At 41.5% G+C, this 8,639-nt stretch overlaps 1 non-coding gene across 1 annotated transcript; it reads right to left on the reverse strand.

Annotated features, from left to right (window-relative positions):
* Positions 1–5,631: 5,631 nt before the first annotated feature.
* LOC141609878 (small nucleolar RNA R71) lies at positions 5,632–5,738 on the reverse strand. Its single transcript, XR_012527784.1, has one exon. It is a non-coding gene; the product is annotated as a small nucleolar RNA R71 (small nucleolar RNA).
* Positions 5,739–8,639: the final 2,901 nt, after the last annotated feature.

The raw sequence follows: 8,639 nt of genomic DNA on the forward strand, positions 1-8,639 counted from the left end.
CCGTTGCCATTGTCCACAGATCGGCTGGGCATACGCAGGTGGGCCATGTCCACACAAGCGAATAGGAAAATGTAAACAAATGGAACGAAATAATTATGTACTATAACAGAGGACACTCGATCGAGTATTGGGGTCACTCGATCGAGTATCCAACTACAGAAGCAAAAAGAACTTAAAACCGAGACAAAACAACAACCAAAACATGGATACTCGATCGAGTACTAACCAACTCGATCGAGTATCTTGCTGTACAGCTTCTTTTTGATAAAAAAAACTACACAACAAAATTCAATTACGCAAACAACAAACATGCTATTAACATAAAACAGCAAATTAAAACTTCGTTTAAAATAGACAACTACTATTTATGAAAATAGGATCGTCAAAAGATTGAAAATTGAGCAACAAAACAACGAGAAAACCATGTGACTCTACACGGTTTTCGAGGCATAACTCGAGACGAAAAATCGTCAAATTTATTCATCGAGTGTAAACGGGAGGATGAAAGGCATGCACTTACGTACTAACGAGAAATAGGTGGTAGAAAGATGTATTCATTTTGAATTAGAATAAGTTATAAATTTCATTTACATATTGATCGATTCATTTACATCTTAAGCATTCCTGTCCTAAAATGTCTAATGAACTTGAGAATTGTCGAATTAATTTAAATCTTTGATTTAAGTAGGTTTTTTTTAGCAAGTCTTGCCTCGAGAATCGTGCCACGATTAATAAAAAAAAGTCGATAAAAATAAGGCCAAAGGGTCGAGCCACGCGCGACAGGCAACAAGAAGCAACAAACGTTTTACAAGTCGAAAGAAACTCATTTTCGATGAATTGCCCTCTTCCAACATGAGGATATGTAAACGAGCGAGGCAAATCAAACACTTCAGATGAATTATGCCTTTTAAACTCGAGTCAACGCGGGTGTTGGAATGGTACTTTAACTCATACTCGTACTATTCTAGTTCGATTTAAACAACATAATATAAATGCGAAATAAAAACTATAAAAACTGAAATAAAAAAGAGAAGAAGGAATTATATTGCACCCTCAACCTACATGTATCGTTGACAAAGTCTTGTGTCATATCCAATTGTAGATCTTATCTCGAGGGGCCGTATTCGACGAAACAACAATGCTGAAACCAACGTTTTTCTTCGAAAAAGAACTGTTTTTGAAACTTGATTTGTGAATTCATTTCTCAACGATTTTTTGATTGCAAATATGTTTTAGAATCGTGGGAGAGTCCAGCTTTGAAATATATAAATTAGGCCTGGTCATTATGACCAGAAGGGCGCTAAAATTGAGGACTTTTGATGGGTGGTCCGGCTGGAAAACTTGCGAAGGCCGAGTACTTAGTACTCGGTTATTCGAAAGGATTTGAGCTAAGTTTTGAGTCGATTTTTCTTGTGGTTTGCTATTAGATTCTAGGGTATTCTTAAGATGTATGGGTTTGTACTTCAGGGTTTTCTATCAATGTTTTCCAACCTCCTCAAATGGTGGTGGATGTGAGGTATTTATAGGAGTGGAAATGTAGGGTTTGTAAGTGACTTGTGAAGGGGGTAAGGGCTCGGTTTTAGCTGCTAAAATGAAGATATTTTGGAGGGTTTGTAAGGCTCTAGATCCTAGGTCTAATGTAGGCTAAAAAAAATGAGACGGGTTCGTGGCTTGGAGAAGGGATAATTTTCGGCCAAAAGGACGAAAAAAAGGGTGGGGGAGATGCTGTTGTGGGGGTTCGAACCTGGGATCAATGGTGGGGTATGGTGAGTGCTATGATGGTGTTACTTGCTGGTATTCTTGTCCAAATCACACACAGAAAAGGCTTTGTATAGAAACAAAAACCACTTTAAATCGATTTTTCCAAATCAACTTTAAAACGACTCATATTTGAAATGATTTTTAAAATCAAAATAAATTCTCAACAAAAAAATCTATTTTTATCTTCAATAAGATAAATTCGAAAAAATAATTTTAAATTTCATTTAAAATTAAACCGACAACGACGCCCATTCTACATCGTAAAATGAGCTGCAACCAACGACAATGACAACTGATGAATACATGTTATCCTATCATCACCGGGTGTTTGACGGGATTTCCATAGATGCCAATATCGACAGATACGGGTATCTACATCTAAGTTATCTATCTATGCCACTCGACTCCATGTTCGATGCTTGTCCCGTCTCCCGTGCAACATCAAACCAACCTGTACTCAACCTGTTCCCCATATGATTGAAAATATTATATAGATCGACACAAGCCACCCCGGAAATAGGTGACAATTTACACAGACACACAACACGTCAGTTTGAATAAATAAACATAAGACACAACATGATAGGTAAATATGCAACATGGCAATGACATGAATGAGACATTATTATACAATCACCACGTCGGTACCGGGACACGCCCAGACGTACTCACAACCACCGGTGTCAGGAACACGCCCACGAAACCACACCTCACAAGTAGGTACCGGGACACGCCCAGACGTACCGGGTCCGGAAGCCAACCGGATCCCCTGCCAGACATCGTGCCTCAACCACACGAGTCCATTCATACTCAAGTCATTAATGTGCACATCCCTCTTGGAGTGGAAAGCTCCAAGAGGCGACCCAAGCGTAAGACGGTCTCCCAACCATCTTACGTCTCCTCAACAACCAAGTGTCGCTACAAATGATCTCAAATACAACACAACAACAACAACTACACATGGAATATAAAATACAACACCAAATAAGTGACTCGTCATGAACTCAATCCCAACATGTTATGAACAACAATTCCTCAAATACCAACGTGATCTACAAATCGACTCACACGTGCAATGATGATGAAACACACACAAATATGTATACTAAATATTAAAACAGAGTAGGATAAACCTACCTTTTGGCATTCTTCACAAGCAATCCAATTAATAAGCAAGATCCGTCTCATAAGACCGTCTCATCCTACAATATGACATAATAACTATAACAAATCATCCTACACTATAACTTAATACAAAACCCCTTATTATTACCCATTAATTACCCATCTATACCTACTAATTACTAATTAAATAACCCAATTAAAAACCTCCAAAAATTAGGGTTCATACTAACTAGAGAAATATAGATCTCAACTTACAAGGTGGATGGAATGAAGAGCAAGGTGAGCAATCTCTTAAACTAATCTTGAATCCCATATAAATGTGTTTATGAGGGTCTTATAGAGAAGGGAGAAAGTTTGGAGAGATAAGGAAGAAAATAGAAATGATTTTGGGATTTTGGATAAGAAGGAAATCTAACCGAGTTATCACGGGTTCTGACGAGCCTCACTCGGTCGAGTAGAGAGTTCACTCAACCGAGTGACACATACTCAATCGATTAATGAGCACACTCGATCGAGTGACCTGGTGCGTGTCTTTTATATGATGTTTTACACCCTATTTTACACGCATTTCAGAGCTCATTTAAGTAGTTTATGCTACTATTCTCCTTATTTACGTCTACTTTCGTGTTTTTGTACATTATTGCAGAAATGTGAAGAATCCAGCGGAAATCAAGCTAAATCCGTCCCCGAGTACCTTGCATTGCATTTGACGTGAAGTATTTACTCAAGGAACGAGCTTGGTGCGCATTTCGAGGCCTGAAAGATAATTTTATGAAGAATTAGAAGCGGACTATCAGCTAAAGCAGTCGATCGACTGGCCTTCTTGGTCGATCGACCAACGCACGACTTACAGGAGCTACTGTTCAGCATATTTCAGTCGATCGACCGGCTGCTATGGTCGATCGACCATGCCGCTAATCTGCGTGAATTAATAGAATGAGGAATAGGAAGCCCATTGTGTTTTAGGTTTTGAGAATAAGGTTACGTGATATTTCTATATAACGTAACCTGATACTTTGAGTTTATCATCTAGTTTTTATCAAGCTTTAATTCAGTTTTATCATTAAGTTCTACACATACATTAGTTTAGGTTATTTCCGTTAATAAAGTTCTTTCGCATTCGGTTTGATCTTTCTTCTGCAAATCCTCTACACGGTATTCATCTGTTTTAATATTCAGTTTTATTGCTTTTATTCGTAGTATAGAATTGCTAAGTTAGATCTCCCGAAGCCAATTTATTGTTTTATGTTAATCGTTCGTTTAATCAATTTAATCATGAATTCAGTAGTTTTATTAATCAATTTTATTGTTGTTATCATTCCTAGTATGAGTAGCTAAATTCATCGTGCTAGGATGTAGGGGATCTGTAGGTTAGGCGGCATTAGAATAGTATGATCTGAAATCGCGTGTTGGTCGATCGACCGCCCTACCTGGTCGATCGACTGGCCTCGTGAGTTTTATTTCGTTTTAATTAATTTAATTTCTATATTTGACGAATCGAATGCATGCGACTAGTTAAATGCTTAGTATTTGACCGACCCAATAAGATCGAAAGATAGGGGAGGGAAATAGACTACCTAATTAAGACGACTAGATTAATGAGGTCGAAAGATAAGTTAATTTAGACATTTTAGTCACTTATCAGGACGAAAGTTAGCATTAGTGATATTAGGGACCTGTAGCTTGATCGAAAGATGCTACCTGTTAAGAATGGACCGAGAGGACTTCTTATGTTCCCGCCTCACGTGATTGTTTTAGATTTACTTAGCTGCTGCCGCCGAAACTACAGTGAACCGACCATCTTAGCACCCTTTTAATATTTGATTTCTTACCTTTCTTTAGTTCATTTTATATTTCATTGCCTTTAGCTATAGACCAATTCAAATCAAACCCCCCACACAACTGTTACCTCAGACTAGAATTAGACAACTAATTATTGCATCTGCCTCTTTGTGGTTCGACCCTGCTACCGCTATCTATAGTTGTAGTTGGAATTATAAATATTATTTTTGACACCTTACGACGGGTATCAAATTTTGGCGCCGTTGCCGGGGAGGCAATTGTTTAAATTTTTAGTTGTTTTTATTTTAGTCCTTCTTAGTTTAAGGGACATCTGTTCCTTAAACTTTTCTTATATTCTTCTTGTAGTTTCTTCTTATGCGCAGGTCACAGGGTGGTGAATTACTACCGTTCAATCCTGAGATTGAGAAAACTTTGCGCGAGTTGAGACGATCATCTAGAGTATTGCCGACAGAGGAAGAGCTGAGTACTCTGTCCAGTTACTACGAGAACGAGCTGTTTGAGGAAGATCCACCATCATCACCTATTCCTACTTCATCATCTGAGACCGTCACATCTCCAGACATGGCTGAAGAAGCAACTATTGCCAGTCACTCGGAGCCGACAGCTGCGAATCTTTATAAGGGATTCGCATTACCAGGGACGGACAGAAAATTCGAGCCGAAACCGTCTTATATCAACTTGGTTGAGAGAAACCAATTAGGGGGAGCTGCAAATGAAGATGCAGCCAAGCATATGGAGACATTCATTGATTACTGCTGTTCCATACCCCCACCAACCGGTGTGACCCAGGACCAGGTGAAGGAAACTATGTTTATATTCTCTCTTCGCGATGCTGCAAGGGAGTGGTACAGAGACCTGGATGGAGCTGCTAATGGGATCACTGACTGGAATTCGCTGGCCCTAGCATTCTACAAGAAGTATTTCTCTGCCTCAAAGACAAATGCCATTAGAGCTCAGATCACGAGCTTTAAACAGGGGCCTGATGAGAATTTTCATGAGGCGTGGGTCCGTTTCAAGAAGCTGGTGCGAACCATTCCGCACCATGGGTTCGAAAAGTGGAGCCTATGCAACCAATTTTATAATGGGCTTTATGAGGATCAGAGGGCTATCCTGGATGCAGCAGCTAGTGGCAGATTCCAGGAGAATATGGGAGAGACTAAGGGGTGGAAAATTATTGATGATTTGGCCACCCATAAAGCTGAGTATGGAAATTCAAGGGGAAATCAAAGGAGGAGTGCTGAATCCCCTTCTGTAGCTGCATTAGAGGCTCTTACGGCGAGATTTGATAAGTATGAGTTGGGAGGAGCTTCAAAAGAAGGGATCTACCATGTGAATGCTGTGTCAGACGGTCCTTTCATCTGCAAAAGATGTGGAGCTGAGGGACATGTTTCAGATCATTGTCCTAATCCCTATGAGTCTTGTGCTGCCTTTCAACATTATAGGCAGAGAAACACTTATTTTGAGCCGAATGTCCATCCAAACTTGAGGTGGACTAGCCAGAATGTCTTAAATCCGACTCCACCTCCACAGCAGCAGCAGCAGCAGAATTATGTGCCCCCTCATAAGCAGCAGCAGTTTCAAAAGCCTCCGTATGTTCCTCAGCAGCAGCAGCAGCCCCAAGGCTCTTAATTTGCCGAATTGAAAAATTTGTTGCTGAAAGAATCTCAAGCGAGAGAGGCCGGGATGAAAATGTTGGAGAGCCAAATTGCTCAATTGGCTAGCAAGAATACAACTCGAGCTCCGGGACATTTACCGACGCAGACGGATCAAAAAGAGACCCTTAATGCTATCACTTTGAGGAGTGGGTCTACCCTTGATGGGCCCGCTATGGTCGAGGATGTCCCTGAAAAAGATGAGGCGAAACCAAGCATGAACAAAGCTGTAACGAATAATAGCAAGAAAAAGGCGTCTACCAGGTATATCAGTCGATCGACTGATATACCCAGTCGATCGACCAGTCAGCGAGAAACAGTAGCCTCTGGTCCTGTAGAAGCCAGTCGATCGACTACACTACCCGGTCGATCGACCGGAAACGCTGCTGATGGTGAGCAATTTCGTCCTCCAATGCCCATTAATTTGAGGGATCACTTGTTTCGGGGTACGACGACTCCGACAATATTGAGGCAAGACCCGATTGCTGATGGGTCAGTACCGGTTCCCAAGTATGACCCGATGTCGGTTAATGGTTCATATTTGAGACGGTCTGAAGAGGGTTCGAGCTTCAACAAAGACAAGGTAGTGGATTTTCAGCCTAAATCCACCGACGCCGGCATGAGAGATTTAGAGGAGAGGGCTAAGTTGCTTCTTACAGCCCCTTATCCGGAGAGATTGGTGCCGACGAAGGAATAGGTATCGTTTAATAAATTTGAAAATGTTATTCGTAGTTTAAACGTACAAGTTCCTTTTCTTGAATTAGTTAATCAAGTGCCTGCTTATACGAAATTTATGAAGCAACTTTTGTCCAAAAAGAGGTCACTTGAAACTGTGCATACTGTCGCACTAACTGAGGAGTCGTGTTCTTATCTGACCCATACCGCACCTCACAAACTAGAAGACCCAGGTAGTTTTTCAGTCCCATGTAATATTGGCACCTTTTCTATTGAGAAGGCATTATGTGACCTAGGAGTAGAGCTGGCAAAAGCTGACCCGACCCGAGGAACCCGACCCGACCCGCCCAAAATCCGACCCGATACAACCCGAAAATTGGGTGAACCGAAACCGAACCGACCCGAACCGAACCAACCCGATAACCGATAACAGCCTTATTTTCTCCAACCCAAACCCGACCTGAACCGACCTGACCCGACCCGTGACCGATATTTTCTCAACCCGATAGATGACCCGATAATGAACTAGCTTAATAATGGTTTAAATAACACCAAATTGACATTTATCTTAATTATTTTCACTTAAAACTACAATTAATACACCTACCTATTATTTAAACATAAAATTACCATCTAAAACGAAATATATAAGATAAAATATATGCTGATAACCTGACCCGACACTGACCCGACCCGACTTGTCACCCGTTGATGACCCAACCCGAAGACGACCCGACATGAACCGAACCGACCGAACCCGTCACTGACCCGACATAACCCGAACCCGATATGACCCGACCCGCTTTGACCCGACCCGTAACCGACCCGAGTGACCCGATTGCCACTTCTACCTAGGAGCCAGTATTAGTGTCATGCCTTTGAGTCTTGCTAGGAAGTTGAAATTGACTAGGTTTGCAGTCACCAACATGACAGTACAGATGGCTGATCGTTCTGCGGTCCAGCCTATAGGAGTCTTAGAGGACATTCCCGTGCAAATAGGAAAGTTCTTTTTCCCTGTTGACTTCGTTGTACTAGATATGCCCGAAGATGCTCACATTCCTATCATATTAGGTAGACCATTTCTGCACACTGCTGGTGCAGTTATAGATGTTGGCTCAGGAACTTTGACCTACAAAGTAGGGAAGCATTCCATTGTCTTTGCCCAGCCAGCTAAGAAGAAAGATCCTATGTGGCCCGTCACTTGTAATACAGTTTCTGAAAAGAAATCCTATTTTGTGCTTTCTGACATGCCTACCTCTATGCCTGTTTCTGCTATAACACCTCCGCCCCAGATTGGGAGAAAATTGGAGGAAGATTCTTCTGTTTTGGATGTTGCAGGAGCTGGTTTGGGGAAGGAAGAGCCGCAAGTTGCTCCAGCTGTGCAGGAGCCAATCGTCTCAAGAGGCGGCTTAGGATGTCTTAGCTATGGCACTGATGAGGAGGTTGATGATGAGCCAGTCAAAGTGACGGAGTCCGATTTGGATTCTGATGAGCCAGAAGAGGTCATTGCTTGGGAAAATGTTGAAGCTGTTGGTCCGTTGAGTTCTGCGGATATTGGAGCTAAGAGGAGTGCAGCTGAGAAGATGAGCATTGTTGAGGCTACTTCTTGTAGCCAGAAGCCAA

Source organism: Silene latifolia, chromosome 10 (assembly GCF_048544455.1).
Source record: "Silene latifolia isolate original U9 population chromosome 10, ASM4854445v1, whole genome shotgun sequence".
Lineage (NCBI taxonomy): Eukaryota > Viridiplantae > Streptophyta > Magnoliopsida > Caryophyllales > Caryophyllaceae > Silene > Silene latifolia.